The 20,490-nt window shown below is 41.0% G+C and overlaps 1 long non-coding RNA gene across 1 annotated transcript in view; it reads left to right on the top strand.

Annotated features, from left to right (window-relative positions):
- LOC137444698 (uncharacterized) overlaps positions 1 to 16,896 on the top strand; it is a 204,009-nt gene extending 187,113 nt beyond the window's left edge. The window contains exon 3 of the long non-coding RNA XR_010988215.1: positions 16,705 to 16,896. This is a non-coding gene — a long non-coding RNA (uncharacterized lncRNA). The remainder of the gene's footprint in view (positions 1 to 16,704) is intronic.
- Positions 16,897 to 20,490: the final 3,594 nt, after the last annotated feature.

The following is a 20,490-nucleotide window of genomic DNA, read 5'->3' as shown; positions in this document are numbered from 1 at the left end:
TGATTTGCTCCATCATCACTTGTAACAAAGATGTAAAGCCAGTCTAAAAAACTGATTAGGAATGTGTGCTCAGAGAATGAAAAGGGTAAATACAGAGGAAAAAAAACAACAACCTGGTGAGAAGTAGCTTTGGAATATCTCAATGCACATCTGAGGCCAGGGCAGTTCCTGCTATTTCCTATCCCCATCTCCTCAGCAGCAGAATGTTCTGCATCTGTAGTATATTGAGTAGTGGCCCACAGGACAGTAGGGCATTCTGCACGGTGTCACATGTTTGCACCAAGCTTTGCAAACAGTTCAGTGTGAGCCTTCAGCCTTGAATCTTGAAAGTGCTTATCCTTCTGTGCAGAGGGAGGAAGACTTGAGGAGTACTTTAGCATTTCATCTAGACTGGCAAACTGCTCCCCATAAAACACATTGTTGCAATCCCCTGGAAGTCCTGATGCAGGAATGTTTCTTCTTCAAATGTTTATTAGTGGTAGAACTTTGTGTAGAAATTTGCATTTCATCAACTTACACCAAGTCCCAGCAGTGCCTAGCTTGCACCCAAATGTTTGTATTTTTTTGTCAGAAGTATGATATCAATCTTGCCTAGAAGAGTAGAACCACCTGAAACTGAGAAAGAGTAAAGTTTAAGATGTTTTTCACTGTATTCTTGTACAGGAGCCTGTAATTGTGTGAGTACACACAGTGAATTCATAGTGCCTTAAGCTGATGTAATTTAACGCAATGAGAGCTTCAGTCCTCAAATCTTACACTTCTGTTATTTTCATTGCAACAGAGGTGATGGAGGGAAAAAACACCATTTATGAGAAAGGTGACTTCAAATATGTATTTTGGTGCACCTCTGCTCATCAGACTCTTGTTTCTGAAAACACTCCTGTTGCATGGAGCTGTCCTGGTTTGTTGCAGGGCTTAGATCGATGATATACCACCAAACTTCAGACCAGGCCGCCCTCTGAGGTAATGGTATGTGTAGTATTTCAAGTTGAGAACACACAAATTACCTCAAAAAAAGTGAGAAACTAATTAAAACCAAAAGGAGATACTTGCCATGTGTTTGCAATTGAGACTGTGAATGGGGAGGAGTATTTCATGGTCAGATTCTCATCAGTTATACAGAACCTGACTGTGAAAGCAGCAGGGAGTGGAATTGCCCTTTGGTGGCTTATGGAGGTAATATGGAATATGTGGAGTAATTGATAGGCCAGTTTGTTGGGTTTTGTTTTTCCTGTAGAGTTTAATCCTACAGCTCTCTACTACTGCGAGTAGTAGAAGGAGATGGTATGTGACAAATCCAACAACTTTAGGCCTGCCATGACTTGCATGAGCATGACCTGAGTTCAGCTAAGTTCAGTTCCCTGAGCTGGTCCTCACTTCCCTTATTGCAAATAAATGACAGGAGGGGGCTTCTGTCCATCCTTGGTCACTGCTGGGGAGATTGCTGATGTTCCATGGGCAGTTTAGGTCACTCCAGTTGTTGCAGCATCTGGATATCAAAAGAGTATTTCCAGCAGTTTCTGAGTATTCAGCAGTATCTGTCTTTCAAGAAAATGATGTTCGGGGGAAGGCGACAACTTCAGTTCTGGATTTTTCTGATTTCTCATAGGCAGCTTATACCAAGGTTGAAGTCATCTTATCTGTATTTCAGCTGGCATGGAGGTTGTAACTCACATTCAGTGAATTTTACCTTTATTACACTGAATTTCATCTACCAGTTTATAGCCCAGTCAAGTCTACTCCCCAGTGCTATTCCACCATCTCAACAATCCCTTATTTAGCACCTGGAGCAACTCTCAGTTGCAGATATCAGAGTATTGGCAAACTATATTGTTCACATTCTTTTCCAGAACATTTATGACAGTTTTGAAGGACTCAGATACCAGTATCAATCCTTCTGAGATACTCATAGTGAGCTCATTGCTACAAGAAATTGTCAGTTCCTGTTTGGTTTTCTGCCCTTTCACCAACCCACATGAGACCGTTACTTTTGATTATATGGTGGCTTATTGTCCTTAAAAGCTGCTGCTGGGAGGACCTTGCTGAGTACTTTCAGAAAGTCCAAGTGTACATCAGGAACTTAATTTCCCTTGCCTTTTTGAGTTGTTTGGGGAATTTCAGTAGGTCTGTGAAACTTGACTTCCCTTTATGAAGCTGCTTTTGGTTTTTCCCCAAATGTTACATTATGTCATGTAGGACAAATTGATTTCTTTACACTGGCTTCTATTTATTTGCCTTGGAGAGTCATTTGGCTTATTAGTCCATAGTTCCCCTGGTTTTTCCAGGTATCATATTGCCATGTGCAGCAGCAGGGTGATTTTGATTAAGAGGCTACATATGATAGCCAAGAGTCTGAGGCACTTAATCCTTTAGTTCATTCTGAACTCCTGCCTTAATGTCCACTTGTACACTGATTTGTTGGATTTCACTTTGTGTTTATAATGCCTTTTATTCACAGTTCAATTTCAGAAAGATCCTGAGACACCCTGAAAAAAATAGTTTGGCCTAGAAATGTCTGATGTTTGCAGTTGTTTAGAATAAACCTTTATTTAGAATAAACCAAACCAGGTTGGAAGAGACCTTCAAGATCATCGTGTCCAACCCATCAACCAATCCAACCCACCCAAACAGCTAACCCATGGCACCAAGCACCCCATCAAGTCTCCTCCTGAACACCTCCAATGACGGCGACTCCACCACCTCCCCAGGCAGCCCATTCCAATGGGCAATCACTCTTTCTGTATAGAACTTCTTCCTAACATCCAACCTGAACCTCCCCTGGCGCAGCCTGAGACTGTGTCCCCTGTGTTCTTCCTTATGTCTACCACAGGCAGGTAAGGAATAGTGGCCCTGGTCTATACCTCCAGGTTTAATATTGGATGCTTCTGTTCCTTGGGGGGCTGTATGTGGTGTAATGGAAGTGACAATCATCTGAGTAAGCTGCTCCTTTCTGACCGAGCTTTGGTCCAAGTCCTGTACATATACTGCATTATATAAAGGCAGCACTTGCAGGTGTAAGAGGGGCAAGCATAAAACCTTATGTGAACAGATGGTTAGAATATACAAGTCAGCCTTTGATAACCTCCTGTTACTATTAACATGTGACAACTGAGATCACATTTTAGTGAAACTTGGCCATAATTTTAAGTGACTCAAAAAAACCCCAAATTAAATCACTTCAAGGAGCAGGTAGAGATTTGATTTACGGCTCTGATGCTTTCATAACAGTTTATTCCGTTGGGGGAAAAATATATTGAGTCTCTTTGAATCTTTCATGTGTGAATAGTGTTTAATAATTGATAAAGCCTGTCCTTTATTGTTGACTTATTATTTTTCCCCTGTTTTTGTACCTTACGTTGAAGGAAGTGACATTAATCATAAGTTTGAAGTTTAAGTCATTGTCTCTTCCTGAAGGCTCAAGGGAAATGAAAACAGGCTGATCATTTCCTAGCAGGAGAGGAAGAATTCCCTGAACACTGACATGATGAATTACTGGATCTTGGCCATATGGGGAAGAAGAACATTACTGGATAGGGATCACCAGTGCACGAAGAGAAAGATGGCATATTCTGGCTTTATAATTATCTTAAAAGGCAGATAAGAGGCACAATTATTTTATGATCATAGAAATTTGCACATGATAAATGGAATCCTAGAGGGTCTTTTATCAGTACCAAAGGAAGAAGTAAGCATGATGGAAATTTCCTTAAGGTCTAATATGAGAAGGGGAAAAAAGTATTAAATCAACACATGAAGAACATGTGATGAATTCAAGCCAGTAAAATAAGCATCTTTTTTTGAGGGCTGTCTGCTCTGGACACAGAGCTCTACATGATTCTTATTTACTCAATAGTTTGGGGCAAGTTGCTCCACCTATGGAGATGAGGGTTCCTCTCATTCCTCAATTCTCAACAATATGATGATGACACTAGGGAGAGATATGACCAAAATATGTGTTATCAAAATGCCTTAGCAGGATATTGGGAGGTTTCACTCTGGTGTGCTGTGTTAGGAAGAAATTTGTCTTTTGGGGCACAAAGAACAGCTTTGTTGGGATGCTTGCAGTGCAGGAGGTGCTGTGTCAGCAAACTTGGCCACAGTATTCAGAGACATATGCCTCCTTACAACATGTGTAAAGAATATCAAATGGAAAAAAAACCACCCTCTACAAAGGTGCTAAAGAGGAGTATGGGACTCCTTTCTGTATTTCATCTGTGAGTACTTACATCAAAAGCTCAGAGAGGGAAAATGAGTCCCCTTGCTAAGAGGTAAATATCAGTGTATTAAACGTATGCTCATGGGATAGCCAGCAACCCTTAGCTTTGACCTATTTCAAGTAAAAAATAACCTTCTTCTGTTGTTCAGAACAGCATAGAGGAAATAAAATTTGCATCAAATGTTGATTAAATGAATCATCGAATGTATAGATTCGCTTTGGCCTTAGTCACAGGCTTTGACAGGCCAAAGGGCAGGGTCTGTGACTTCTGGATAGTTCTGTTCCTTTTCTGTAAAGCAGGTCTGAGAAGATTGCTTGTGTGTGGTTAGGCTTTATCTTGTCTGAATGCAAGAAGGTATGAGTTAGAGTGCAGTGAGGGCACGCTGACTCACTGCAACTTTTGGCTCTGTGATGTATCAGCGAAGAAATGTCGGTCTAGTATTTTTCCTCTAGTGAGCAATCAGGCTGTTTACTATTAAAAATACACCAATACTGTAGCCATGTGTTTACTGAATCCTCAAGTGCCACTTTTGGACAGACTTTTTTCCCCCAGTAGCTTTAAGAAAGGAGGATATGGTGAGGTATTGCAATGTTTCCCCCAGACATCGATTAATCTAGTAAAAAAGAAAATGGATTTTGAAGCTGTACCTGACCAAAATCATTCTGGTGCAGCTATTCCTGTAAGAATTCTGTGTTACAGCATTTTGGATGATTTCATGCACACAGGAGCAAATTGCTTTTTGCAACTTCTGTGCAACTATTGAGATATCCAAGAATAATCTCTTCCACTTCTAGAGATTTACAGGGCCTTTATGCTGAATTGTCTATCCCATGTTCTGCACACCTTAAAGATAAGTATTTCTTTACTCTAGGAAATTCATTTTCTGTGGCTTGTCATTTGCAATATTCTTAGGTGTTTGTGGCAGCGGAGAGGGGAACATACCAGACTGAAGATTGGGAGTTCTTGCAAAAGCTAGCCCAAATTATCTTGCAAAGCCCATCTTTCTGACTGCCATGTTGAAAGATGTCGTGGTATATGGATGGTGGAAGTTTGCTGAATACATTTGAAGGACAATTTCTTTAAAATACTGAGTTAATGCAATATCAAACTTCTGACTTGGCTATGAAAATGTCTGCAGTTAAAGATACTGGGTTTGTTCTTGGAAAGACCTGTATACACTCTTTGTATTTGTTTTTATCTCCTGATAATAACCTTCTTACAAGGTATAGGTTGGGCTTTGTGGCTGTGACTCGTTTAAAATGATCTACAACAAGGTCCAGCTATGCAGCTGTCACCATTTGACACAGATATACAGCACATCTCCATGCTTTTGTTGCCTATATGTAAAAAGACATGGACACTTGCCTTCCCCATGCTGTTTGACTTGTGTGTCTCTGTTCCTTACAGATTGAAGACTATCTTTATAAGCTTGAAAATGGTATGAACAGGAATTTGTTTAGATCATCTAGGTATAGCTGAATATAACCTCTATTGTAATTGGGGGAGCATTTATTAAAAAGTAACTGCCAGATCCTGTCCTTCAACTGAAAGACAGTATTTGAGTTATGCTTAATCCAAGTGATCTTTCTTCTGAGATTCTCATTCTATCTGCTCTTGTATCATGTTTTCACAGGACCCCACCAACTTTCTTGTTTGTGTTCCAGGTGTTTGGGATCCATGTAAATTAATGTCTCTGTTTTTTCTTCAGAGTATTGAATCCCTCTAATTCCCCCTAGTAGTCAGTTTGCTGGGCACTCATCAAGATTATGAGCAGGCAGTCCCCAAAGCGTTCTGTATGGTACATGGTTCTTTTTGTTTGACACTTTCTCTCATCTGCATTTAAAAACCTGCTATGATGGTAATTAAACACTGGATACACTCCAGCTTTTTTTTTTTTGGTGTCACCATTGTACTTCATACTTTTTATGAAACTCAGTACTGAGTATCAACAGATTGATCACAAGCTGTAAAGGCAAGGACAAGCCACTCACCTTTAAGCATTTTCCATGTTCCCTTGTATTCATGAAGAAATAGCATATCTTAATCCTGTGTGTGCTGAGTTTTTCTTTGGCTATTGTACTGATACACACTGAGCAGAACAGAAAAACTCAGGGGACTCAGTTATCTAAACATCTCAAATGAGACAATTTGAAGCTGTACGATTGTGAAGTTGCAGCACGCATTCTCCCTGGTTGCCTACAAATAGCCTTTCTGCCCAGCAGGGAATTTGATTCTATCTTGAATGGTTTTATTCATACATTTAATAATGTTGGACAGTTTGAATGTATGCACTTTTCAGTCCTGCCAATAGATTTGGTTTCTCTGCTAATTTTCATTTGGATACTAGCAACAGGGGGCAGAAAGCAAATATGGCACATTTTGCCTTCCCGGCAAATCTGGTTGTGTTCTGGGGACAGATTCACCATTGCCATAATTTTCTCATACATCTCTGAATTTGGAGGCTCATTATATATAACATGAAATGTGCAAGAGACTGATATAATGCCTCCTGCCCTTTTTTCAGTGCTTTGTAGGAACAATCTTTCCTTTGAAAGTCATATAATTAGCCAAAATAGCAAACAGCAAATTGGCATTGGGAGGGTGGAGCTTGACAGTGCAAGTAAGCATTTAAGGGTTAGCTGCATTGCAGATGAATCAGCCTGTTCTTTTTTTTCTTGCTGTGCATGGCTTCTGCAGAATGAAATGCTTCCCTTGAGTGAGGGGCTAATACCTTAATCTGTGAAGAATTCATTAATGTTTGTCTTGAGTAAGAATCACAATATCTACCTTAGGGTTATCTAAGGCAACTAGGTGAGGAAAATCAAAACCATCAGGAGTACCAAGAATCTCACTCTAAACAGAGCAGCACCCTCAGAAACTTTCACAATGGTTGCACAGTTTGTAAGGTTAGAACCAAAGCAGTTTTAATAATGCTATGGGTTTCCCTGTGACTGCTTTTATTTAATCCTGCATCTACAGTTCTCTTAAGTTTTTGGTGTTTTTTGGTGATGTACATAAAGTGCACTCAGACACGTGAACTCCTCTCCTCTCACACAGTGACATTCATTAGTGTTTCCAGTTCTTTTGCTATGTGGACTGGCTCTGGTGTGTCTCCATCCCTACACTGTAGTGTATCAGTTTTGTATAGTCCAGCTTCTTTCTGTCAAAGTTTAGGACAACACCAAGAGAAAAAAAAAAAAGAAATACTTTTTTTCCAACTAGGTAAAGCTTTTGGAAGGAAACAGCTTTTAACCAGAACAAGAGGACACAGTCTCAGGCTGCGCCAGGGGAAGTTTAGGTTGGATGTTAGGAAGAAGTTCTATACAGAAAGAGTGATTGCCCATTGGAATGGGCTGCCTGGGGAGGTGGTGGAGTCACCATCATTGGAGGTGTTCAGGAGGAGACTTGATGGGGTGCTTGCTGCCATGGGTTAGTTGTTTGGGTGGGTTGGTTTGGTTGGTGGGTTGGATGTGATGATCTTGAAGGTCTCTTCCAACCTGCTTTATTCTATGTATTCTGAAGGGAACCTGCTTCTGAGCTAAACCCAGGTTCCATTATTACCTCTCCACTGCTGCAGAGAGAGGAGACAGTAACCCAACGCCGCCGTCCGACTTGACTAGGAACCAGTCCAGCGACAGTGGTCTGCCGGACCTCCACCTTGCTACAAACAACAGCTACAGAGTATTTTCCGCGTGCTTTCCATCCACTAGCACTCAGTTCAAATTATCCACATATAGCAGAGTAAGCGCTGACGCATAGAAAGATTATAATATTGCTGTACCAGAAGGCAGAAGCCACCCGCGTCCCGCCGAGTCGCCATCTACTGGTCAAGTGGGGGAACTGCACCCTTCGTTATATAAATATAGAAATAGTCTGTAGAGAGTTCAATTAAGTTCTAATCATAACACTAAGCCACTTATGGAATGTATTTCACGAACGTGCACTAGCACATGTATATAAGTTAGTGATTCATTGGTTATTAATAATTTGATAATAATATTTTCATATCTCATATTCATAAACTTAATAACCTCTTCATCACACTTGGCAAATTGAGACTTTGTGTTGCTAATGAAAAAAATGAATTGTATTACATGGTTAACTGGAGCAAGGTCTTATAGTTTAGGTGCTTCCAAGCTAGCAGGAATAGCTGTTGGGCAATAAAGGAGGTGGCAGAAAGTGTACTTTCTGCTCCAGAACACCTGGCTTTTGACCAACTGGCTACAGGGGCATGACTGAGGATGACAAGACTGTCCCTGCTGTATGGGGTCACCTCTAAAGCAAGTATGGGACCCTCCTGCCACACAGGGGTCACAGGAAATGAACTGCCTCCAGTTCTGAGCTCAGAGACAAAGAACAGGACTAAGCTACAAACAATTAAGATTAACAAACAGCAAGAGTTTTTTTGCTACTGATCTACTGTGGTGCTGTGCAAAATGCTTGCCTTTGTTCCCAGTTAGTTCGTCTCTTATTCTCGTTTCCTGAAGAGCTGGAGAAATGTGCCTTCAGCTGATGCTTGCTGACAAAAGAAGGAAGCCTTACTATAGTAAAACCTTGCAATCATCTCTCTGCTACTAGCATGGTTCTTACTTTATCAGGTATTATAAATAAGATTAAAATAAGTGCTTGTTCTGAACAATTTAAACCCAGGGCAAGCCAGACAGACACTTAAAAAAATTATATATATATATATATATATATATATATATATATATATATATATATATATATATATATAAATATATATGTATATGTATAAAATGTGTGTTGGAAATGCAGGACCAGAACACACATCAATCACCAAACAGCATAAGAGGTTGAAGCTTCCTATATTTAATAAGGAAAAAAATCATATCCTCTTATACCTACCTGCTGCTCAAACAGCATTGTCCCTTCAATCCAGATTCAAATACTGTTTTCCTAGCACAAGATATCATCTCCTTGCTGAGGCTATTATTATTGTGGCCTCTCTTGACCCAAGAAACTAATAAAGAAGTCTAGGAAGGAAGGCTTCTTGTCAGTTTTTCCACTTAAGATGAGAAATTGCTAAGTTAAGGGTGGCTTTGATGCAGTCCTATGTCTTTATAAAAAATATACAAAGGCCTGCATTCCCCAAACACAGCAGGACTTATGAAAGCTCACTTTAAAGCTTTACCTGGGCCCATGTTGTTAAAGATTGCTTGGCATCCATGCCTTTCTCTCATCTGGCCTTTCAGTGAACAAGTTTGCTTTTCTTCTTTTGTGATAATTTCTGCTCATCAGCGTCTTGTCCCCTGGATGTTCTGTCTGACATCCTTTCCATGGAATAATTAGTTCTGTTTGTTAGGGATATGTAATTGTTTCCTGGCTTTGGTGTCCCTGCCCATGGCAGAGGGATTTGAACTAGATGATCCTTGAGGTCCCTTCCAACCCTAACAATTCTATGATTCCATGATAACCTCTCTTCCCTCTGGGCTATTGTGTGCATCAGTAGGGTTTGTGGCAACCCAGGAGAGAAGTGGTTTTGTCTTGTGTTAGTGTCTGAACTCCAGAGGTACACCAGGATTTTGCTTTTAGACATTTAATATGCAGGACAGTGGGGACTTCACCCTGAAATTGTGTAGATCTTGAAGGCAAGGGTATCACTGAGAAAATAATGGTGATTAGGTAGCATTTTGGGGAAGCTGCTTCCCTGTGTAAGTGGCAAGCTGGGCAGAAAGCTAGAAATGTTTTCTCTGAAATTGTGGAAGATGCAGAGCTGACAGTTATGAGCTGAGACATTTCCTCCCAGGCCTTCAGATACCTCCCTCCAAGTTAAAGAACTGCAATATCCAAAGGATGAGCCAGGTGGTGGGGGAAGATTTGTGGCTGGTGGAAGAAAGTGTTTCTTGTGTTGCTCTTGATCTGGAATTGGCCATTGGACGCCTCAGGAAGCCGTGTAAAGAAGATGGGATTTGCAAGGAGATGAGTTAGTGACCTCAAGTGTTGAAGCATGAGTCAATTTTTTACAAGTGTTTTTCCACTTCTGTTTCAGTTTGAGTATCCCAGCTTTTCTTCTGAAGAGGACATCTCTTCTTAATACTAACAGTAGTTCTCAATACATAACAATTCTGAAGATCATACCCTGAATATCTCTGTCTGAGTGCTCTCAAACAGATCTTCAGCAAATGAAGTTCATGATGTCCAGTAGCAATAAATACAAGAATGTTTCTGTGTGCCTGATATTTACACCAGAGAGGAGTTCAAACTCACACTGTAGTCTTTGTGTCTTCACTCTGCCTGTGAAGAACATCCTTGCTTGTTGTCACTTTAGATTCTTAACACAGGAGTGCACTTGAGCAAGGTCTGGAGTGCAAGTGATTCTTCAGGAAAGTTCTGTCTGTGACTATCTTTCACAAAACTTGAGTGAGAAGTTAAGAGCATCCTTTGAAACTTCTTGAGAGTACCCACCAGGGTCAAAGGGGCTTCTGTATTGCCCTTGACTTTGCCACAGAGTGCTGTCATATCCTGCTGCTGTGCTCATGAGAAGCACCATTGTGCTGGAACAGGGATGAATTTACCAAGCATGCTGTATCTCCTTTGGCCACATGGCCGATGCCTGAGATGTGATGTGTAATGGGAGTTCAGGGAGCTGTGTCATCACAGACCACACAGATCTGATTTGAGGAGATGATATTCAGGCATTGAGCTTTTTGTTGTGATAATTCACAGCTCTGAGCATGAATGGTGGTTGTGGGCACTCTTAATATTCTTTTCATTTTCAGGCATGCGGCTGAGCATAGGATACATCCCAGATCTGAGATAAAGAATTTTCTAATGGAATAAGTTATTTTAGTGTGAAGTACAACTAGGAATTGGTACCTGTGGGTTTTTTTTTTTGTCTGAAGTGAAACAAAGTGAGTTCAGCTAAATTACAGAGAGATTTGCAGAGAGATTTGCAGAGAGACCTCGACAGGCGGGACAGATGGGCAGAGTCCAACGGCATGAGATTTAACGCATCCAAGTGCCGGGTTCTGCACATTGGCCACAACAACCCCATGCAGTGCTACAGGCTGGGGTCAGAGTGGCTGGAGAGCAGCCAGGCAGAGAGGGACCTGGGGGTGCTGGTTGATGGTAGGATGAACATGAGCCTGCAGTGTGCCCAGGCAGCCAAGAGGGCCAATGGCATCCTGGCCTGCATCAAGAACAGTGTGGCCAGCAGGAGCAGGGAGGTCATTCTGCCCCTGTACACAGCACTGGTTAGGCCACACCTCGAGTACTGTGTCCAGTTCTGGGCCCCTCAGTTTAGGAAGGATGTTGACTTGCTGGAACGAGTCCAGAGAAGGGCAACGAAGTTGGTGAGGGGCTTGGAACACAAGCCCTATGAGGAGAGACTGAGGGAGCTGGGGCTGCTTAGCCTGGAGAGGAGGAGACTCAGGGGTGACCTTATTGCTCTCTACAACTACCTGAAGGGGGCTTGTAAACAAGCAGAGGTTGGTCTCTTCTCCCAGGCAGCCAGCACCAGAACAAGAGGACACAGTCTGAGGCTGCGCCAGGGGAAGTTCAGGCTGGAGGTCAGGAGGAAGTTTTACACAGAGAGAGTGATTGCCCATTGGAATGGACTGCCCGGGGAGGTGGTGGAGTCGCCGTCACTGGAGGTGTTCAGGAGGAGACTTGACAGGGTGCTTGGTTACATGGGTTAGTTGATTAGGTGGTGTTGGGTGATAGGTTGGACGCGATGATCTTGAAGGTCTCTTCCAACCTGGTTTATTCTATTCTATTCTACACTGAGAGCCAGCTCCTGAAAAGTTAAGGAAATCCGAAAATCTGGAAAATCTGCAGCTTCTGTTAATGTGAGGTGCTCTAAATGCTGTTGGAATACACAATCAGCAGGAACAAAAAAGTATTTTGGGCAATGGATGTGCTGGTTCAATGCAAAATCATAAACAGACAAGAACAAGCAAAGATTATTCAGATAGTGGTCTCAACTGAGAATAGCTAATTGGACCAATTATCTGTTATGGTGTAGCTGCCTTCTGACTAATTGTAGCAGTCTGTGATGGGTGGTGATTATCTTATGGCACTTGCCTGAGTAGGGCAAGCAAAGATGCAGCCTGCAGATTTGTAGAGGAGGAAAGTCTAGTAGGGAAACTCGACTACAGCACAAAACTTTCCAAGTCAAGATGGCAGCATAGACATTTCTGGGTCTCATTTACACAAAGTCCTAACCTCAGAAGGCTGTGGTCTAGGGAGGTGTTTGAGGAATGTCTAGAGGCCACTGAGGGGAGATGCAGAGGCTGCTTGCTAAGGCCTTTCAGAACAGCAGGAGGAGATGGGAGATGGAACTCGGTGACTCCTGCAGTGACTCTGTGGGTGATTTCTTCCCTTCTCTAGTGGAAGCAATGGAGGGATGGCTTTATCACCTACCTCTGATTTAACTGGGGTTTGACACTGAAGGGTGAGATTAGTGTCCTGTAGGTAAATCCCTATGAATAAAGCGCTTGAATGCAATCTCCTTGAGCACTGATCTAAATTTGAATGGGGCTGCAGCAGGAACCTGTTTCAATTGTTTTGCTGAGCTGCGGGCTTAGAGCTTCAGAAAGGTTGCTAATGAGTTTTGGGTGGCAAATCTCCTTCCCTGAAAGCATGACTGGTTATTGGAGAACAGCAGAGACCATGAGGTCTAGATACACTAAAAAATGGGAGGACACTAAAAAAAACACAAGGCCCAGAAATCAAAGATATGGAAGGAAGCTTTTCCATGAAGCCTCATTTACTCAATTTGGAAATGAGCAAAGCTAGGGAACTCTGAACTGTTACTCCTTCAATAACCATAAGGTCTCTGGTGTATGCATCTGGATTACTGAACATGTTGTCTAGGAACATTTTAAGAAGAAACTTGGTTTCTTCAAGAATGGAAATTTAGTAAAGCAAAACATTGACAGAGAATTCAAGAGAAAAAGGTCTGAAAATGATGCAAGCAACATTGGTAAGAAAGAGACAGCAGCATGCAAAGGGAGAAGGCCACCTCAAGTGGTGTTTTCCTAATTATTTCTTCTATTAGCACATAATTTTTTATATATATGTTGAAATTGTTGTTTGAAGTAGCCTGAGTGGCCTTTGTGGTGGGTAGAGGAAAGGAGCCTTTCATATTTAAGTCTTGATACTGCTTGGTATCGTGTCAGCTTCTATCTTTATCTGCTCATTGTTTAAATTGCCTAATTGCTGTATTTTCATTTAAGTAATTTAACTTCCTCTTACTATAAAGAAATTTTAATTTGGCATTAATAGATTACTTAAAGATTGTTTTTATCTTCAGCTCATATTGGTATTTTAAAATTATTTCAGAGCTTAAAACTTTTAAAACCCACAACTATCTGTAGGTTCCAGCAGATAAGTTCCAATCTATTAATTAGAAAAGAGGAAGAAATTATGAAGCTGGTTAACACATTCTGTGCTGGGCAGTATCTATGCTCTTCCCAGGCACCTCTGTGTACCTTTTTATGGCACTTGTGTTTGTGTGGAATGTTAGGCTGAGGGGAAACTGTATTACCCCAGGACGGGAACTGATACAGCCAGTGACTGCTGCATCAAGTCTTTGGCCTGAAATAGTTTATTTCTATGTTGGTTGTTCACCCTGTGAACTGGCAGTAGGTTAAGATGAGCATGAATATTCTCATTAGCTATTTGCATATATTTGTATTGCTTTTTGACTGGCGTGTTTACCTTTGACATTACTGCTGATGTTATACTGGAAAGTATAGAAAGAAAGAGGGAATGGGCAAGAGAACAGAGGCATAGAAAGTATTATTCCTTTATCTTACTCATGAAAACATAACATTTTAGATCTGTTGCCCACAGAACTTAAAGTGTACTCAAGGACTCTGTTCATGTCCTGTCCCTCTTTTGGTCCATACCGTTTTACTCACTATTTCAGACCTGCAAGAGCCATTCCACTAAAATCCTTCCCTCTAATTGTTTGTCTCCTGAGAAGTATCAAGAGGCCTGGTATCTTACCAAAGAACGAGAATCCCATGTGTGAATCTGAAGTGATAGCAATGAATACAGTCTTCTTGAAAAGATTCTATTCCCTCTCTCTGTGCCCATCACACATGCAGATTTCATCTCCTCTCCACCACCAAGACAGACTAAGGGCTTTGTAATAACTGAAATGACAAAGGATGTGAGTATGTTCTGTGAGGAGCTAAGCTAAATAATTTGTCATTCAGTAGACTCCATCTCAAATAAGTTTTGAAAGTTTAGTTGTCTTCAAAGTCAGGATTATTCAATTCAGTCCTGTCACAGTCAGAAGCATGCAAAGGAAGCGGGTGTTTGTAATAGCCCATTAATGAGAGAACACTTGGGATGCCTTTGACCATCAATGAGTTCTTTTATTGTCTGTTCTTCTGGAGGCTGGGCTCCTCAGGAGGAATATCTGAATGATCTCCCTATCAAGGGGGACCAGGGTGTTCCAGGAGTGTAACATCTCTGGTCAAGTTTAAGGTATTACCTGAATGGCTTGGAAGAACAAAGGCTTTTGAGTTTTCTCAAAGGCAAGAGCAGTATGCAAAAAGCTCTGTGCACGCATGAAGCAGGTTGGAATGCTTGCATGCGAGAGGTCTGGGTGGAAGCAAATGAAAGACAAAGTCAGAAAGAGGTGCATCTGTATGCTGCTCACAGGGCACTGAGGTGGGCTCAGCTGGCATAAACAAACCTCCATTCAGCTCAGCACTATAGTGTTTGAATAATAGAAACAAAAGTGCAGACATCCAGGTAGAACACTGGGATTTAGAAGTTTCTGAAGGGCTGACCTGCAGGTCAGATTCTGATCACTTTGTGCCAAAGATCCCTACAAGGATGGAAGGCTGTTTTGAATTGCTGGCATTGCTCTGGTTCTGCACAAACACCACAGGGCTGTGTTGGTGTTGTTCATTCTTGGGTAGTCTGTCCCCGGGGCTCAGGGTAAAGGAACTAAAGCAAATGGAGCTTTTGCCCCTAAAGCAAAGAGAATTTCTGACAGTGCTCTAAACTCTTGGGTTTGCTGAACAAGTGTGGTGTTAGTCTGCTCTGCCTCTGCTGCTTCACTTGTAAGATCAGGGCAGTTTTGAGGCATGACCTGTACCTGAGGGCCCTGTTATTTGCAGCTAACTCATTCATGCTTTTTGTTTGGGATTTGCCTCTGAAGAACAGCTCCTCTGAGAATGTCACCTTCAGCTTTGTGTCCTTGTTCTTGTACACATGCAATTCTACACCTACAAAGCACAAACAATTGAATGTTTTCTGATTCTTATGACTGAGTCTTATGACATGAATACACAGAAGTGTTTTCCTAAGTAAGTTTCAGGTAGATTACTGTTTTCTATAAACTAATATTTTTTCTGAAGGAGTGGGCTTAAATTGTTTTCTTCTGGATTATGAATCTTGTGAATTGTTTCAGTGATGGTGTGGGGTTTTTAGGAGAATAAATAGATAAAACAGAAATAAGACATCTTCATGCCAAGACTTGATAGATGTTTTCTTGTTTCTGGGATCAAGTAGGCATCTGGTTGATGGTTTTTTACTTTTTTTTTTTTTCTTTCCATGCTTCTGAGAGATAGCCTGGCACATACTGCAGAACTGAAATGTAGTTGCTGTGTGTGGAACTTAAATACAAATACTGTAATTAAAATTATGACCTACTTGTAAAGCTGGAAAACTGAAACTGAACCATATGTTCTTACTGAGGTCTGGTACCTCAGTGCAGTTCTTTCACTGCATTAGTGTTTCAGTAGTGAGACTCCAGACTTTTCAGGGCAATTCTTGTGCATCTTGGTGCTAAATCTATAAGATTGCCAACAAATTAAACCTTGTGCTTCTTGATATACTGGGGGGCTGGTTACAGAGGACCAAGTGGTTCATAGTGTTGTCTCCCCAGCTGTTATAAAATATGTTAGAAATATGACCATTTAGAAATGTGACCTTTTAAAGTACAGAGGTGTTTGCAGAAAGTTTTTCCTTTCCTCTAAAAATGTATTCTCTCTTCTAGCACACAATCACTTGGTGTCTGTCAGTTTGATTCTGCTTTTAGGAAACACCTTAAGGGGTGGGGGCTACCTTGAGGGGGTATTAACTGTTCAGACCTGACAAGCCAATCCCTGCTGTAAATGTCCTCACTGGGTATGTCCAAAATCACTGTCAAAAATCCTGTCCAAAGGCTTTTTGGGTGTGCAGTGGCTGTGGTTACTCCAGAGGTGCAATGGATGGAAATTAATCTTACAGAAACTTGAGAGAGGGCAGCTCCCTTGACCAGGTGTGTATGAGACCAGGAGGCTTACTGTGAAAATATGATCTGCAGTGTGCAAAAGTACAGCGTTGCTGTCCTCACTTTGCAGATGCTTCTTTGGAGTGTTGCAGAATTTAGTAATGTAACATCAAACATGGTTTTGCTCTTTAATATTACTTTTTTTTTCCCAAGTCCTTTAGCTCAACAGAACTCTTCTGCATCAGCTGAAACGCTCTTAAATGTTGTGGGTTTTTTTTGCTTTTTTAGGAAATTTGCAGCATATTAGCTGGCATGGAGTCGACTAATAACTAACTTCAGTAGAAGGGGCCTGAGACCTTCCAAATGATCACAGGGATATCCAGAGCAGCAGCTGATCTGATGAGGTGATTAAGAATCAAGCATCCATGACAAATAGCCCTTCAGAGGAAGTCAGCTTTTGTGGGAGCAACTTGAGCTGACCCTGAGGTAGGATAATTATGCTGAGATGACATGAATTGCCCAGCACACTTACATATATTTTAGTTTCTTGCCCTTCTGATCGTAATTAAGTGCCTCTACCAGATCAAAAGCTGTTTTAACTCATTTGGAAATAAAATTACTGTGCCTACTGTGGTGTGTAAATTTTAGGAAAACCTTAATGAAACCAATTCTGTCAAGGGAGGCTGTTTTATTGTCCCAAGGTACTTATTTTAAATCAAATGGGTATGGATTTGTAACTTAATTTGTTGCATGTGTTTTGTGCAATCTCTTTGTGGATAACAGTTGATTCGAATATCACTGAATATTGAAGTGTTGGGAATTTGGGTTTTCTCATCTTACACCTCTCTGCTTATACAGATCTCTGCCACCAGGACTCACCTCAATCATCTCTTATTTTTATTTAAGTGCTAAAGCATTAAACCTTATTTCATTTGAGTGTGCAGACTCATTCTGGGTTTGTCAGTGTAATTACAGAACTGCGGGACTCAGGCTGGTTATCTGGCAGAGTTGTGCATTCAGAACCCATAAAGCTGCTCACAAGCTTCAGTTTTGTAAAGTACTTTTTGTCTTGCTGCCATGGACATGTCTTATATGGCTCTAAATTCTAGTAAATAGAAGAACTCAAATGCAAACTGACTATTTATTTTTTTTCAGTAATAGATATAGAAGTGCATTAAATCAAATTGAGATTTTGTTTCCCTCAAGCAAAATTTAGCATGAAGCATGTGTTGTTCTTATTTCAGACCAAACTTGAAGTTTAGTTCCCATTCATTCAAAGCTTTGTGGGTTTCAGTCAGACTTGTATTCTAGGATTTGGTAGGTATGGGTATTAGCTCTTCTCTCCCTATTTATCTTTAGATGCTACTCTTAAAATCAAAGGCAGGATTATAAAAGGTCAATATATTGAATGAAACTTCTGCTTTATGAAAATCCAGTGAGGGGTAGTTGTATTTGTGTTGTCACAGCTTCTTTAAATAAAAACATCTTTATTTTAATAAAAACTGTACTATAAAGGCCTTGAGTAAGTCAAAACTGGAATTAACACTAGGGCTGAAATGCTTTAACATTGCTGAAATTCAACTCCAAAAAAATTAATTCTTGAGTTAAATCAGAATTTAATGTTCCCAGCTCCAGAATTATAACTCTGCTTTTTATTGTACAACAGCCTAGCATAGATCTGGACTGAGACCAGGAATTGAAGGCTCTGGCATTTTAGTGCACCTCACTAACCACCTGACTCATGTGCAAAAGCTTGTGTTTGTTTACTTGCATTTCCTCAAACTCAGAGCCTGCACTGCATTGCCATTGGCAGGTTGGAGTGAGCTCATGCTCTCATTGCTCTTCTTTCTTGATCACTTTTCACTAATGGTGTTTTCTTCTGAAAGGTGTTCTGTTGTTCAGTACTAGACTTAGTCAAGACCTTGCTAACATTGACCACTTACTTGATTATCATATTTTGCAGAATGCAGTAGATGCTCTTGAGTAATTCCTAGGTATGTTCAGCTGTTAGAGACTTGCATTAAATGCCACAAGGAAATCTTGTCCTGGGTGAGACTAGCAATGACTGCAGGCTCTCAAACAGGATGCATTTAACAAGTGGTTGTGGCTACTCTTGGTCAGGACATGCACTGCTTGTGGCACAATGGAGAAAGATTGGTTCTGAATACCAATACCTTACTTGCACTTGTGGGACCACAGAGTGTTTTCTCCAGCCAGCCTCTAGATTGCGAGTGAAGAGCTTCCTTTGTTAGCCTTCTCTGCTCAGTGTGGGTTTATTTGGTGTGGTTCATCTTTGGTGCACTACCCCACAACTGCAAGGCAGTGCCCTACCACATTCAGGTTTTGTGTTGACATCTTTGTGGCTTTCTGAAACTGCTTAGGTTTGGGGATTCTTCATGCCTTCAGGCAGAAGAAGAAGTAATTAATGGAAGTAATCTCTGAAGAGCATTGTTGACTATCAAAATGAATGTTTCCGTGTGAATAAGTACCAATGAGCCTTTTGCCCAGTGCTGATATTGGTAATACTCATATCTCCACCCCACAGTGTACCGAGTACTGAGCAGGGTGCCGCTTTACTTATGAAGCAGAGATAAAGTATTCACCCTTTGGATAATGAAAGTGCTCATGTTCCCTGACCCTTTTCTGTCTCAAAAATGGGATTTTAAATTTCAAAAAACTCTTTTGACCATAACTCTTCCTTCATCTCCATTCTTTTCTGCAGCTACTCTTCATTCTTCACACACATTCATGATGAAACAGGCAAATATAGTCACTGAGACTTCTGGGAGACAGCAGCAGACTGTAAGGAGAACGGAAACAAAGTTTATCTTGCACCAAAGGAAATTCCGTTCTGGTTTTAGATATACAACCGTTTGCTAATTTGCAGACATGCTATGTATTTTTCACTCCATTGTGCTTAGAAAGCTAGTCCAAATGGATCAAAACAGTTGACACACACAAAACACCAAAAAAACCACTCAGAAGTTGTATAGATCAAAGGGGTGGTGGATGTTGTGTATCTGTGTTCATATTGAATTGTTGTCATCTCTCTCAAATGCTCTTCCTTCCCTGCATTGTGTCATTATATTGTTGCAGGAAGAACAACATTTTCCTGTTTAAAACTTCAGGTAGGTTCAGGAAAAGGCAGTTACAAGTCCTTTACAGAGATATCCAGTAACCAGAATTGCTCAGTATGTTTCATAGGCTGTTTTCTTCAGAGTCAACCCTGGGTAGAACCCTGGGTAGAATGTCTTGGAGCTGCTGTTTTCCCCTATATGCTGGGAATTGCAGTGCATTAGCTATCTTATGTAGACATTGCCTTTCTGTTACAATGAGCTGAGACAGTGCCAAACTGACTTGCATATTTTAGCAAGATAGAGGTCCAGCATGACTGCCCACTGCTTTAGAGAAGTTAGAAATATGCATCCTAGCTGAATGTTATATTATTTGCATTGGCTGGATGATGAAAGTAGATTTTGTCTTCTGATGGCTTATGAAAAGGTGTGCATGTCCTTGCATCCTGCAATTTTCATGGCATACCACTGCCTCTCTGGTGTTAAAAACTTGCTGCAGAGTTGTACTGCAAGTGAAATTTTCCTTAGCTTAAACAAGAGTCATCCCACTGACTTCACAGGATTATATTTAGCTATGCTACAACAGTACTTAACTGCGTAGCACAAACTGCTTGTGAACATCACATGATGAAAGTCTCTTATGATGGACTGGGGAGTGACAGTCCTCTGTGTAGGGTTAGCTGAGCTTTGGAAATCAACGTTTATTGGCTCTTGTGATAGTTCAGGAAAATTTTGTATCGCCTGTTATAATTTGTTTTTCTGTTGCTAATGAAGACTCTTCAGATGAAAGATAAGTCCATTAAAAAAAATACATTCACAAAAAAAACATTTTCTATCTGCTTGTCAGAGACTCTTTGCTGCTTCTTCATCCTTTTGATTCGAATGTCTGTGGTGAGCAACTGCCTTTGTTTCATTCTTCTCCCTCACTGCGATGTCCCTGCAGGCTGTACATGCTTCGAAGGGGATTGGAGAAAAAAAGAGAAGTTTGGAGAGAGTTGAA

This window comes from Melanerpes formicivorus, unplaced genomic scaffold (genome assembly GCF_026170545.1).
Source record: "Melanerpes formicivorus ecotype bairdi unplaced genomic scaffold, bMelFor1.0.p_v2 SCAF_12, whole genome shotgun sequence".
Taxonomy (NCBI): Eukaryota; Metazoa; Chordata; class Aves; order Piciformes; family Picidae; genus Melanerpes; species Melanerpes formicivorus.
The sequence above is the reverse complement of the archived record's forward strand: the minus strand, read 5'-3'. Positions and strand labels throughout refer to the sequence as shown.